The 15425-nt window shown below is 42.7% G+C and overlaps 1 protein-coding gene across 2 annotated transcripts in view; it reads left to right on the plus strand.

Moving 5' to 3' along the window:
* LRP1 (LDL receptor protein 1) overlaps positions 1-15425 on the plus strand; it is a 529790-nt gene that overhangs the window by 513191 nt on the left and 1174 nt on the right. The window lies entirely within an intron of this gene.

Genomic DNA, 15425 nt, shown 5'->3' on the forward strand with positions numbered 1-15425 from the left:
AGTGCAAGAACTCAGCGATGAGTAAATTTGCCTTATGTTTTTCAAAGTTTTCCAGGAAAAAAATCCCAAATATGAGAAAAGTGAAGATTGGATTCTCTCAGTGTATTGGCAATTGGTACTACTCCTAGACTGAGTAAAATTTTCGTTTGCCGGAATTTTTGATGTTTTCTTCAGGAAAGCATGTGAGTAAACTGAACTCAAATTTGGATTGATCTCATTGGCCGTGTAGAGACAGAAAAAATAAATCGAATGGGGCTTTTACACGCTGAATGACAAGGAAATGCCGAAGGATAGTCGAGGTAGAGTCGGTGTATAATGAGTCACGCCAAGAGTGAAGCCAAGTCTACCTATTGAACTGTCAAAACGGCTACCTATCGTGCAAAGTAAATAAACATTACGATGCTATGAAAGGTTCACGAAAGGTATTGCAATAAAATATAAAATATAATCGAAGAAATGAGCATAAACACGCAGTGAGCGTTAAATTGTCATGGGATACGCTCGGTAATGATTAGTAATGAGAATTTCTACTATTTTTTGTTAAGATAATTTGACAAAATCACTGATTTAATAATTTACAACAGCCGCAGTATTTTTTCTCTCGCTAGAAGTCATTTGAAGTTGTTGTAGAAGTCCTCTGTTGCCAAGTGAAAAGAATTGGAATCTTTCGAAAACCGTGATGCGAGTTCAACTGTTTTTCTCTTGGCGTGACTCATTATACACCGACTCTAAGTCGAGGAATAATACCAACCGGTGGAAACTAACGATTTTAAATTGGCTCACTGCTTGACTAGCCTATTGGTCCCAAGCAAATCGATTAACGTACCCCATTCTAAAAATTCTAGTACTACACTATGTTTGTTTTGATTCGCTATGAAAGTTTGACAGATAAAATGAGGGGTTCGTGGATTTTCCTATGTTTCGAGGGGTGCATCGATTAGCTTGGGACCAGAGATATTACCAGAGCTGAGCCAAAAAGTAGAGCACGTTTCTTCGGAACCTTCTGGTCTTAGAGTTACCTCTATGATAATACTAGCGATGCTGTCGACGAAAGGAATCCAATTCCAAAACTTTTTGGGAGACCCAGCAGAGAAGAGTGAAGTGAATGAGGTTCACGAAGCACTGGAAGCCGTTAAAGTAGACACTTAAAATTGATGAGAATATTTATACAAAATATTGTCAATGGCGTTTGCGTCACGTTCTGCATGAAAACAAACCAGCCTTCTCCAGAAATTGCGTTTCGACGATGAAACGAATCTGGGTGGCGTCAGCTAATGTTAAATTTTGAGACCAATTTGGTGTCAAACGGATTGGCTGAAAATAACACAAGCAAGCCTCGATGAAATTACTAAAGGGTTTTTTGTAATTGTTTTGGCCGTGTTGCAAGAAGATTGGCATAGCAGCAACAGCAGTTACATTCAGTCATTTTCATATTGTTCAAACCGGCTCTATTTTGGTTCGTTTGAAATCGGGGCAAAAGCGGAGGCAGCGTAAAAGGAAATTTAATAGCAGGTGCATGACGGTTTGAATTTAATTTCTTTAATAATAGCTAATAAACTATATGTTTGTTGCTTGCAATTGCCCAATCGGGCAAAATAATTGTTTATTTTTGGGGATATTGCATTTTATACTACAGGGTGTCTCACAATAGGTGTCACTAAAACAAAATTGGATTACAGCAAAACAAATCAACCAAACCATAGCATTTATTTTTCATTTGAAAGATACATGTTAAAAAAACAATCATATTAATTCAATTCAAATCTCTCGCCCTTTTCCTTGATAACTTTGCGCAAACGCTTTGTAAACCCATCGCAGCTGGCACGCACGATTTCTTGAGGAATTTGGTCCCAAATATCAACCAAACGTTTCTTGAATCGATCTAAAGTAAGCCCCTTCGTAGGGCCTATTTGCTGAAGCATATAACTCCAAACAAAGAAGTCAAGTGGGTTGAGATCCGGTAAAGAGACAGGCCATTCTTCGCTTGTGATGAAATCGGGCAAATTTTCCGCGCACCATGCTTGTATCTTCTTTGCCTTGTGAGCTGGAGCTGAGTCTTGCTGGAAACAATATGGAGCATTCCCATACAGCGTTGAAGCATGAGGAAGCAGATGGTTCTTCAAAACCTGATCAATGTAATATTCAGTGTTGATTTTTACGTTAGGTTCTATGAAAAGAAGAGGAAGTTTTCCTTTTCGTGAAACGGCGCCCCATACCATGATTTTCGATACATTCTGATAGCGTTCTACAGCTAGTTTATCTCTTGAAATATCGGCAAGAGTTTTACCATAAACACGATCATTTTGTTGGTTATGACTGTCCTGCAGGAGGAAGATTTTTTCATCCGAAAATAAAATCTCGCAGTCACCGTGCCGAAGAGAAGTGATTTCTGCTTCTTTGGACCCTGGCTTGCTTTTGACGCTCCGTCAATCCGTGCACTCGTTGTTTCTTATACGGCTTGCATTCCAGATCATGTCTGAGGAGCCTGTTCATCGAAGCAGGGGACATTTGAAATTGTTTACTCAGTTTACGGCCAGATACGGCCGGATTACGTCTTATTCGCTCCCTCACACATTTGATCTTTTCCTTTGTTCTGGCAGTTCGTTTGGCACCTCCTTTATGTTGAATATGGACATTCCCAGTATCCTTGAACCGTTTCAAGGTACGAAATATAAATCGCTTACTCACTCCGAACTGCTTTAAGTTATTGAATATGTGGCAAGGTCTAAAATTTTTCAAATGTAATTTCACAACTTGCTCGCGTATGGCTTCCATGTTGGCTGATAAATATAAACAACGGAGTCGCTTATTTATCTTCAGCGATAGACTGTCAAAAGGATACACTCAAAATGGGTATAATCAATTTCACTGTAAAAATTACCCAGTTGAAATAAACCACGAGTGAAAAAAGGTGACACCTATTCTGAGACACACTGTAATTGAAAACAGCATCTTTTAAATTATTAGGAAATTTCATGTGGATGACTTTACGAGATTTCAAATTTTCGAATAGATTAAATAATGTCAACTTTTAAAACAAAAAAGTGAATCGATCATCGCGTTTACGACCTTATGAATGCTCACTGTCGAACTGTTCCAAAAAAAATCCAAGCAAGCGCACATAAACTTCCTCGCGTCATCCGGTAGAAAGGATGCTTTTCGGGAACGATTGAGCTTTCACCTCCCGCATAAATGCGAGCCATTGCTTGACATTTCCACAAATGGTTAAAAATTGTTTATAATCCCTGCTATACCTTAACTGAAATGGTTATTGAACTTTACGTGAACGTTTATGTGATAAAGTTTTAACATTATGTATTATGTTTTTTTGGAAGTGAACCTTACAAATAATGGGTTGTTAAGAACCATTGCCATTCAAAATAGTTGTTTTCACCATACATTTTCGGAAAGAGAACTATATTAGAACCTTTTTAATTATGGTTTGAGAATTTTAATGGTAATGATTTTGGTAGTCAGTAAGGTCCATGGATGGTTTTGTATTGTCGGTCAACTGTACGTGGAATATATCGCGAATTGGTAATCATTAATTTACAGGCAACCTATTCGCGATATATTCCACGTAAAGTTGAACTCGATGATCGCACAACAAAACTATCGAAAGATAAACCAATTTTGACCCTTAACTTTTTCCAGGCAACTTTACCACCATTAAAGCCGTCATAAAACTAAACGGAATAGCAGCATGACTTCAGATAAAATGACTTCAGATAAAAACAGTCTGCAAATGATCGTCATAAAAGCTGCACTAAGACGTTTTACTTTTTTTTTAGCGATTTCATGATAGAAAAACAGCTTATTCACAAATGGCTTATGGAAAATTCTAGCGATGATCGATGATCATCGACTCTTTCTTGTGTTAATAACTCGGCTCCAAAAACATGTTCAGTTGTTCTTATCGAAATTAGCCCGGAATATGAATGCAGCCAAGTTATTAACGAAAGAGAGAGTCGATGAAGAGAATCGATCAATGCAGATGGGTTTATTTGAAAACTGACGCGAGAATTAATGTTTATGCTATCGCCATATTGATATTAGGGTAACTGATGATGGTTGGACCTATTTAGGCCGGTTTCACACAACGTCAACATTCATGTTGTATTTTTTGTATGAATTCAACATATAATTATAAAAAATGCGTGATTAGAGGAAAGATCTACCTTTCTTGTTTCTAATAATAACATAAAAAGTTAAATATTATGAACAAATGATTTTATAAAACGTTTTTATTCAGCAAAGAATTATGATCTTGGTTGGACCTAAAAAATGATGATGGTTGGACCTATTTTTGCAAATGCTAGTTTAGCCCATATTTGTTCAAAACTTTGTTTAGAGCTTATAGGTATCATGAAAAAACCCTTTTTATACAGTTTTTATGAATTTGCTATTTAAAAAAATCAAGAAATTTGAGTTTAACTTAGTTTTTAAAAAAAGTTCACTTTCCACACATTAGCTATTTAGCTCATTTTCTCGGAAAACATTGACCCGATTTGGAAAATTTTTAACGTCAAACTATAGGTATTGTGGTCCCATTGAAAGCTATCGAATATTTTTGGAATCGGTCTACTGGTTCCGAAGATATGGCCGGAACAAGTTTCAGGGTATATGGAACATGGACCTAATTTTGACATGGAAGGAATAAAACCTTTCATGCGACACTTCACAACACTTCCAAATTCGATAACAAGATCAATAACAAAATTGAGTGCCTTGGACCACATTGGCCACTTCCGGGCATGTTCTGGGTGCCCCCGGGGAATTTAGGGGCTTAAAATGACAGAATATCAGAACTTAATTCTGGTTTTATAGTTCTTTTTCTCCTAGGAGTTTTTTTTTCGTAATTAAGTTTCAGTTAGCAATTTTTAGTTTGTTAACATTTTATTTCAAGTTAATTCACACATAGAAGGTGTATGAGAAGTGCTTAATGTAATTCATATTAACAGATTCTTTCGGCGCTTTCGTGGTAGTTCGGAAATCGGTGGTTACCCTTTCAGCCAACCTCACGATGGAAGTCCTCCTTTAAATTTACGCTCAACTAGTGACGCAAGGTATTTAGCAGCTTCCAAGGTCTTTTTGGTCGTCTTGGGACTGCCAGAAGCAGCGCACATACAAACCCAATCCGCTAGCTGGTTCTCCAAATCAACACTCAAAACTATTTCCCTTCCATGTTTCTTGCCGTGGCTTCCCTTAATTTTTGCGTGAAGTGTCGTTTTCGGAATATTGTACCTTTTCTGTGCCTGATACGCGGTAAGTGATCTATCTACTAAAAGAACAGTCTCTTGAAGATTTTCGACCGTATAACTCTTTTGTTAAGCCATTTTTTCAATCAAAGAAACTGATCACTCGGCCAAAACGAAATCGAAATTTCAAATCAGCTGCGCATGAAGGATGTAGACAAACCGAAGCGCACCTAGCGGCCGTCTTAGGAAACACATAGGTCCAAGCATCATCATGCGTAGGTCCAACCATGATCATATTTATCTATTCGAATTTCGTCAATTATTCAAACATTTTAGTGAAACCAATAGATAAATGACGTACTAACGAGTTGTTTACACCTTAGAGCAGTATTTTACTGCATGAAAATAAAAATAAATGTAAAAATATTCCTTTTTTGTATGTTTGAAAGTAAGGCATGATGACGAGCTAATGCGTGGAAAGTGAACTGTTTTGAAAATACATTGAAACTCAATTATTTTGAAGTTTTTTTTTCAATAAAAAAGAGTTTTTTATGATACTAAAGTGATATTTGAAAAAAAAAATTAGCGAAGATTGACTAAAATAGCGATTGAAAAAATAGGTCCAACCATCATCAGTTTTTGGCTAGGTCCAACCAGCATCAATTACCCTACTAGTCTTAGAGTTACCTCTATGTGTATAAAAGAAAATGATTTACTTAGTTTGACAGTTGCACCATGACAAAGTGGCAGCGTATTCGTGATTTGTCCCATGCGCAAATGGATTCCGTGCTGGAAGATCCTGTGTGGACCATATTGTCTCGCTCCGCATAATCTTGGAGCAGGTCAACGAATTCCAAGAGTCCCTTTACTTGGTTTTCATTGACTACGAAAAAGCTTTCGACCGACTCAACCACGAAAACCTGTGGGGCGCCCTAAGGCGCAAGGGAGTTCCGGATAAAATCGTCAACCTCATCGAAGCTCAGTATGAGGCTTTCACGTGCAGGGTGCTGCACAACGGAGCCCTATCTGACCCTATTCGGGTAGTCGCTGGAGTGAGGCAAGGATGTATTCTATCACCGCTACTGTTCCTCATCGTAATCGACGAGATAATGGTTGGTGCGATCGACCGTGTGCCGAACCGTGGGTTGCTCTGGCAGCCTATTACAATGGAGCATCTAAACGACCTAGATTTGGCGGATGACGTTGCTTTAGTATCACAACGGCGTTCTGACATGCAGAGTAAGCTCGACGATCTCGCCGAACGCTCCTCAGCGGCAGGTCTCAACATCAACGTCAGCAAGACTAAATCGTTGGATATCAACACGGGAAATCCATCCAATTTTACGGTAGCTGGTCAGGAAGTGGAGAAGGTTGAAAGTTTCCAATATCTTGGCAGCCAGATAGCGTCGGACGGCGGAACCAAGAGATCAAGAAGGCAAGGGCTGCTTTTGCGAGTTTACGAAACATCTGGAAGTCAAATCAGATTAGTCTCCGCACGAAGATCCGAATTTTCAACTCTAACGTGAAATCTGTACTGCTGTACGCTAGCGAAACATGGTGCGTATCAGCGGAGATCACACAGAAGCTGCAGGTGTTCATCAACCGATGCCTGCGGTATATAATTCGTGCTTGGTGGCCTCACAACTGGATTTCGAATGCCGAGCTCCATCGACGGTGTCACCAGAAGCCGATATCGACAGAAATTCGGGAACGTAAGTGGAGGTGGGTTGGCCACACTCTACGGAAGAGCGGAAATGAAATCTGCAAACAAGCGCTGGATTGGAATCCAGCCGGACATCGCAGCAGAGGCAGACCCAGGGGCTCATGGCGGCGAAGCCTAAACAAGGAGATTAAGCAAGTCGACCGGAATTTGACCTGGGCCCAGGTCAAGGCGAAAGCAAACAATCGCCCAGGATGGAGATCTTTCACGTTGGCCCTTTGCGCCAGGGATGGCGCTCAGGACACTTAACGTAACGCAAATGTGACAAAAAGACATTTCAATCGCCGTGGGAGTGTCCCGGTGTACCGTCAAAAGGGTTTTAGATCGAGAAAAGAAAGGACAACTATCCGCGAGGCCACAGGTCATCCGAGGTCAGCTCGGATTCCGAGGGTTATCGCTGCTATCAAAAGGAAGATTCGGGTGAATCCAGTGCGTTCAATAAGGAAAATGGCAAAGGAACAGGGGTCCAGTGACTTTACGGCACGGAAGATCGTAAAGGAAGATTTCATGGCGAAGTCGAGGGCACGGAAAAAAAAACTCACATGATTACCAACCGCATCCGGGAGCTACGAGTCGAACGATGCAAGAAAATCTTGAACTTCCTTAAGCGAAAAAATCCGGTAATCCTGTTCACCGACGAGAGCCGTCGATCCCGTATCAAATTCCAGAACCGACCGGTATATTAGTTTTCTTCCGGTAAAAGACCTGGCCGACGAGCACAAGAACGTGTATCTGACCAAGCATCCTGCTAGCGTTATGGTGTTTGGATTGGTGGCTTTCGATAGCAAAAAAGTTGACCCGGTGTTCATTCCAGAAGGCGACAAGGTCAACACGGAGGTCTACATCGAGATTTTAAGTAAGTATGTTCTTCCGTGGATCAAAGAACAGTACAGTCCGAAGCCAAATGTTGTATTTCAACAAGATGGGGCTCCGTGCCACACCTCAAACCGCACTCAGAAGTGGTTGCAGGAACATCTTCCGTTCTGGGCGAAGGATATGTGGCCGCCATCCAACCCCGAACTTAATCCGCTGGATTACTCAATATGGCGCGTCATGAAGGCCAAGGCCTGCTCTAAAGGCTACCCGAGTACAGCAAGTCTCAAACATTAACCCGTACCTGGAGAGAAATGGATCCAGACTACATTATTAGAACCTGCCGTGCATTCCGGAAGCGTGTGGAGGCCGTAATTGCAGCAAGTGGAAACTCGATCGATGATTAACATAGTTTAAGACGCTGAGAAACATCCCCCCTTTGAATAAATAAAAAAACTCGCAACCGAAATATTTGAGATTTTTTTTAAATTTTGGCATTGCTCAATGGTGCAAACATTATCATGCATACGGTATTGTTTGCTTTGTACACATTAAAGTGATGTGCGGTGGTAGAAAGGGCAGTCATTAGTGATGCATTATTACCACGCTTAAAAAAATCACACGTAACAATCAAAATAAATCAATCGATTGTTTGGGTATATTCAACAACTTTTTTTTTGTATTCGTCAGATTAGTATGTGGTACAGTAATGACCCGATTTTGTCAACCCCTCCGCGCATTAGATTTTCATCATTAAACAATTTCATAAAATCGTAATTCTTAATCATTCTCATGCATCTTCAAGATGGGTATTTAAGGTATACAATCCAATAAGACCACTGAAAAAGCGCATTGGTTACGTAGAGCATTCGAATCAATTTTCAAAAAAAGGACTGGCACAATCGGGCCATTACTGTATATGTCTCCAGTGGGATCATCCCTTGGTCCCCTTATCATTATCAAGAGCTGACATATACTAAATAGACCTGAAAAAGAACTGGCTTCACTGATAAGTTCGGAATATAGTGGATTGCTTAACGCTTCAGTGGCGCCACCATGACAAATGCAAGCACATTCCCAACTAAAACCTTATTTGCGAAGAATGTGATGGTGCGTGTTATGTTTGTTTGTCTGTGCTTCAACGATGCCGTATACCCCCGTACAGACTATCGCTTATATCATGTAATATAGGCTGTCTTGCAATGAGCACTAATACATAGGATTTCCAGTTAAAACTAGATGTATGAGTGCTCATTGCAAGGCAGCCTATATTACATGATATAAGCCTTAGTATGTACGGGGTATTAACGCCTTTGCTGATCATGCCACCACGTGGAAAATCAAAATCAATGCCTCCAAAACTCAAGCGATCATGTTCCTCCATCGGCAATCGCCCAAACTGAAACCGGCTCCATCTTGTACTGTAATCATGGATGGCACAAGGGTTGAGTGCTGCCGAAGTAAACCTATCTCGGGATGTTGTTCGATGAAAAGCTCCTCTTCCGTTCGCATGTAGAGAAAACTGTAGTCAAGTGTTCTGCCATGGTTAGGTGTCTGTATCCGCTGATCAAGGGTGAACAAACTGGGTGTCTACAAATAAATCATAGCACCTGCGATTCTCTACGCAGCTCCGGTGACTCACAGGAACAAAATCCAGGTCGCTTAGAATAGAGTGCTGAGGATGGTACTTGATCGTCCTTTCGATACAAGAATTTCCTATCTCCATCTAGAGGCGAACGTTCCTAAATTAGATTTCAAAATTGCTGACATTAAGGCTAGGTTTGTGCAAAAATGCATCAGAAAATGCTTTGATAAGCAATTTGTATATAGTAGGTTAGGTGTATATAGAAGTTGTAGGTTAGTTGTAGTTATAAATAGTAGTTATAAGTAGTCTCGTTTTTCAAATTTATTAAACCAATCCCACCAAGCTGATCATTCTCTAAACAGGCCTGATAGGACTAGGAACTGTAATCAATAATAATTGAAATTTCAAAAGAACTAAAGTTGAAAAGACGCATCTGTGTCACTTGATAAGTCCAGAGAACTTCGAGATTAGGGCGCAATTGCTTTTGTAAACAAACACGCCAATCAATGATTTCTCGCGAACTAAAGCTCAATCTTAAAAACTAATAACCAGTGTTGGTTGGAAATGCTAACATGAAGCTTTAGTGTGATAATTTATCAGCTAGAGAAAGATCTTTAGAAGAGGGTAGGTGGATAGTTCCGTTAGAGTACGGCAGTATGAAAATTGAATAGAAGTTGAAAATGAGCGAAGGACCATTAATGTGAGTTTTTAAAGATAGACGCACATCTTTTGCCTAACCCGTACGATGTACGCAATCTACACAATAACTGAGCGTCTGTCCACCATGGAGGTGCGGCTCAAACAGCGTCTGCCTGGCATCCAGCGGCTGAAACAAGAAATGCTTATCCCCGAAAGCTATACCCAAGATGGCAGCCCCATCACGGCGGATAGGAGACCTTAGGCTAACTACCTACTGTCCCCGAAACTTTACAACTGTTACAGAAACCAATAGAGAAAGATCACGGACTGATATTACGGCAACGACTTTTAGCGCAAAACAACGGACAAGAATTGGAACATGGAATGTACTAACGCTAGTCCAACAGGGGAAGCTGGCACAACTCGCCAGCGAGGCTCGACGCATGAAGCTCGAAATCCTGGGACTAAGCGAAGTCCGTTGGCCAAACTTTGGAGAACACAAGCTGCCGTCGGGACAGGTACTACTCTATTCTGGTATTCGAGGTGAAAACGCTCCCCGCCACCGTGGAGTTGGTTTCCTGCTTAGCGCCCAAGCAAATGCGGCGCTCATCAAGTGGGAACCTATCAATGAGAGGATAATCGTTGCCAGATTCAGAACGCGGGTTCGTAACCTAACCATAATCCAATGTTATGCGCCAACCGATGCTGCCGAGTTACAGGACAAAGAGAACTTTTACAGTCAACTGAATGCAGTCGTGGATAAAATTCCGAGAGGTGACATCAAGATCTACATCGGCGACTTCAATGCGAAGATCGGCTCCGACAACACGGATTATGAGCGTGTCATGGGGCGCCATGGTCTTGGCGAAATGAGCGAAAACGGTGAGCTGTTGGCAGAGTTTTGTGGCAATAACGACATGGTGATCGGGGGTTCGCTCTTCCCCCATCGACCAGTGCACAAAGTCACGTGGGTTTCCCGTGATGGACATACCGAAAATCAAATCGACCACATCTGCATCAGCCGAAAATGGAGAAGGAGCCTTCTTGACGTTCGGAACAAACGCAGTGCCGACATCGCGTCTGACCACCATCTCCTCGTTGGAGAGATCCGCCTTCGTATCGCGCGGGTCCAGCGGCGGGAGGAGCGGCTCGGACGGCGATTCAACACACGCCGATTGGAAGATCCAGCAGTAAAAAGGTCATTCGTCGAGGAACTGGAGACCAGAGCTGCGGATATTCCTGATGGTGGCAGCGTAGAAGAGCAATGGACGGCGATCAAGGATGCCTTTACTGAAACGAGTGAAAACAACCTGGGCGAGTTGCGCGCTCAGAGAAAGGAGTGGATCACGGATGACACCTGGAGGAAGATAGAGGAGCGGAGAAATGCAAAAGCCGCGATAGAGCGGGCGAGAACCAGAGGAGCGAAGAACCAGGCCCGCCAACTGTATTCGGCTCTCGAGAAGGAAGTGAAGCGCTCGTGTAGGCGGGATAAGCGAGCGTGGGTGGACTCCCTAGCCGATGAAGGTGAGAAAGCCGCAGCAACAGGCGATATCCGTCTCCTCTACGATATCTCACGACGCCTGAGTGGAGCAAGGATGAATCCTAGGATGCCAGTGAAGGACGCGACTGGTCAGTTGCTCACCGACCCCACTGATCAGCTGAAACGCTGGTTTGAACACTTCGAACAGCTTCTACAAGTTTCGTCGGTCAACCAGCCATCAACATCTCGGCATGAACCGCCAAGAGTGCGACGCATCACTCGCGTCAATTCTGAGGTGCCATCCCTACCGGAGATCGAAGCTGCTATCCGAACCATGAAATCCAACAAGGCTCCCGGGGTCGATCGCATATCAGCAGAGATGCTCAAAGCTGACCCCATGCTATCTGCACAAATGTTGCATCAACTATTCTGCAATATCTGGGACACCGCGACTTTTCCGGCTGACTGGATGCAGGGCGTCTTAGTGAAGGTCCCAAAGAAGGGGGACCCAACTGTATGCGATAACTGGCGTGGCATTATGTTACTGTGTTGTGTTCTCAAAGTTCTATGCAAAGTTATCCTCAACCGGATACAGGAGAAGATCGACGCGACTCTCCGACGGCAGCAGGCGGGATTCCGTGCTGGAAGATCCTGTGTGGACCATATTGTCTCGCTCCGCATAATCTTGGAGCAGGTCAACGAATTCCAAGAGTCCCTTTACTTGGTTTTCATTGACTACGAAAAAGCTTTCGACCGACTCAACCACGAAAACCTGTGGGGCGCCCTAAGGCGCAAGGGAGTTCCGGATAAAATCGTCAACCTCATCGAAGCTCAGTATGAGGCTTTCACGTGCAGGGTGCTGCACAACGGAGCCCTATCTGACCCTATTCGGGTAGTCGCTGGAGTGAGGCAAGGATGTATTCTATCACCGCTACTGTTCCTCATCGTAATCGACGAGATAATGGTTGGTGCGATCGACCGTGTGCCGAACCGTGGGTTGCTCTGGCAGCCTATTACAATGGAGCATCTAAACGACCTAGATTTGGCGGATGACGTTGCTTTAGTATCACAACGGCGTTCTGACATGCAGAGTAAGCTCGACGATCTCGCCGAACGCTCCTCAGCGGCAGGTCTCAACATCAACGTCAGCAAGACTAAATCGTTGGATATCAACACGGGAAATCCATCCAATTTTACGGTAGCTGGTCAGGAAGTGGAGAAGGTTGAAAGTTTCCAATATCTTGGCAGCCAGATAGCGTCGGACGGCGGAACCAAGAGTGACATAGGTGCACGGATCAAGAAGGCAAGGGCTGCTTTTGCGAGTTTACGAAACATCTGGAAGTCAAATCAGATTAGTCTCCGCACGAAGATCCGAATTTTCAACTCTAACGTGAAATCTGTACTGCTGTACGCTAGCGAAACATGGTGCGTATCAGCGGAGATCACACAGAAGCTGCAGGTGTTCATCAACCGATGCCTGCGGTATATAATTCGTGCTTGGTGGCCTCACAACTGGATTTCGAATGCCGAGCTCCATCGACGGTGTCACCAGAAGCCGATATCGACAGAAATTCGGGAACGTAAGTGGAGGTGGGTTGGCCACACTCTACGGAAGAGCGGAAATGAAATCTGCAAACAAGCGCTGGATTGGAATCCAGCCGGACATCGCAGCAGAGGCAGACCCAGGGGCTCATGGCGGCGAAGCCTAAACAAGGAGATTAAGCAAGTCGACCGGAATTTGACCTGGGCCCAGGTCAAGGCGAAAGCAAACAATCGTCCAGGATGGAGATCTTTCACGTTGGCCCTTTGCGCCAGGGATGGCGCTCAGGACACTTAAGTAAGTAAGTAGTACGATGTACGCGGAGACTTGAAGTATGTCTCCAAGTCTACAGGCAAAAAATGTGCGTCCCTCTTTTGCTCATAAACTGACTGCGGCTATGGAATAGTTCTAGCGACGTTTTCATCACTACCTAAAGCCCCACGTTGCGAGAGCATTTCCAGTCGATGGTGTGTTATAATGCAATTCTTCTTTACCCAACTATTGTGTTGCTCATCTCGTCATGACCAACGTGAACGGAACTATCCACCTACCCTCTTCTAAAGATCTTTCTCTAGCTAATAAATTATCACACTAAAGCTTCATGTTAGCATTTCCAACCAACTCTGAAAATCGCTAACTTCGCGTATGAAGTAACATAAAAACACTTTGAAAGTAATAACCAGTGTTGGAAAAGTTCACCAAAACTCACTATGACTCGCGAACTTTTCTTTTGGTAAACTTCGTGAAATATCGCGAACTTTTCCAACGCTGCCAATAACACATACAGGTAGAGGAATGATTCTTATTTCATTTGGTATAGTTTGTTCGCAAGATTGAGCTTTTATTCGTGAGAAATCGGCGATTGACGTGCTTGTTTACGAAAGCAATTACGCCCAAATCTCAAATCACTCCGGAAGTTATACATGTCAACCACAAAAATTCAAGAAATACAGATCATTTAAAGTCAAGCCTGCTGGAATGGAATGAGGCTAATTCGGTGCATTTTGTCCCCAATGACATGAATCCACCGAACTGTCCAGAACTACGTCCAATCAAAACCTATTGGCCCATGATGAAGCGGGAACTCAGAAAGACCAAGAAAAAAGTAAAGGATGCAAATGACATGCGGAGGAAATGGATAAAAAAATGAGAAAAAGTTACCGGATACGACTGTAGGTACAAGCTCTTATGCACGGATAGAAATCTTCTTATATCTTTTGGCAAATTTCTATTGCTGATTATTCATAAAATGTATAAGTCAACTAATATGCAGACACCTTACAAAAAGTAAATGAAGAGCATGTGTCAAATGAAATGTATAAGCGGTCACACATACCTTTTATGCATTCTTGTAGGACCTATTTGGTTTGTCTTTTGGAATGTATAAGGCTGATGTTGTTATTATTATTGTTATTGTTATTGCTCAGTTCACACCCTGGCTGGCTGCTGCCTACCGATCTGCACTTAAGCCAGGCATGAACCTACGGAAATTTAGTCGTGGCCTATGCTAGACCGTATAGCATAACGACTTTCCTTTCACTAGCAGGCTTTTTGGTCCCACTAGCGTCTGATTAGGGGATAGTAAGAGATTAAAAGAATAAAGAAGAGAGATAGAGAATTTTGTTGTTTTGCTGAAATAAAAAAAAAAAAAACACACCGGCTTGTTGTGCAACATCAGGTTTGTTCTCTTTCATTCCGTTCCAAGGGGCAACGTGCATCGTCGTCATACTCAAATATCTGGGAACCTCCAGAGGTGCACAGGGCCAAAGTGAAAGACTTCCATTCTGGGCAGCTGCTTGACCTGGGCCCAGGTCAAATTCCTATCGGCCTGCTTAATTTCCTTGTTGACGCTCCGCCGCCTTAGTATTTGCCTTTGCTGCGATGTTCTGGCGGATTTAATTCATAATCAAACGCTTGCCTGCAGACTTCGTTTCTATTGCTATCGGCTTCTGATGACATTTACATCTGAGATCCATTTGTGAGGCCACCAGCCACAAGTTATATACCGCAGGCAGCGGTTGATGAGACCTGCAACTTTTGAGTGTTCTCCACTGGTGCTGCATAAATTCCACGTTTTAATCGAAGTTTCGAATTTTGATACGTTGACCAATCTGATTTGATCTCCGCTTTTGTGTAAATGTCATATTATCACCGACCTTATTACCATCACCTTAGTGTGTGACATCAGGTGTACTACCCATAATCGCATATCAGTCCCATCTTTGCTTGATTTCCTATCCATATGGGATTGATATGCGATTATGGGCAGTGTACGCTTCTCTGTGTTTTCGTTACCAATGCTGTTAATTTGACACGTTTGTTGCATTTTCGTATGTCTCAATATTATTCTTGCTGAACCTCCGTCAAACCCACTATCCAGAGGCAGCGAACCACCTTAACACCTGAAATTATGCAAAAACAAATTAAACATTAGCACCAAACCCAAACCC

The sequence above is a fragment of the Ochlerotatus camptorhynchus genome, unplaced genomic scaffold, assembly GCF_037179485.1.
Source record: "Ochlerotatus camptorhynchus isolate MF236.1 unplaced genomic scaffold, CSIRO-AGI_Acam_v1.1 ptg000077l, whole genome shotgun sequence".
Taxonomy (NCBI): domain Eukaryota; kingdom Metazoa; phylum Arthropoda; class Insecta; order Diptera; family Culicidae; genus Ochlerotatus; species Ochlerotatus camptorhynchus.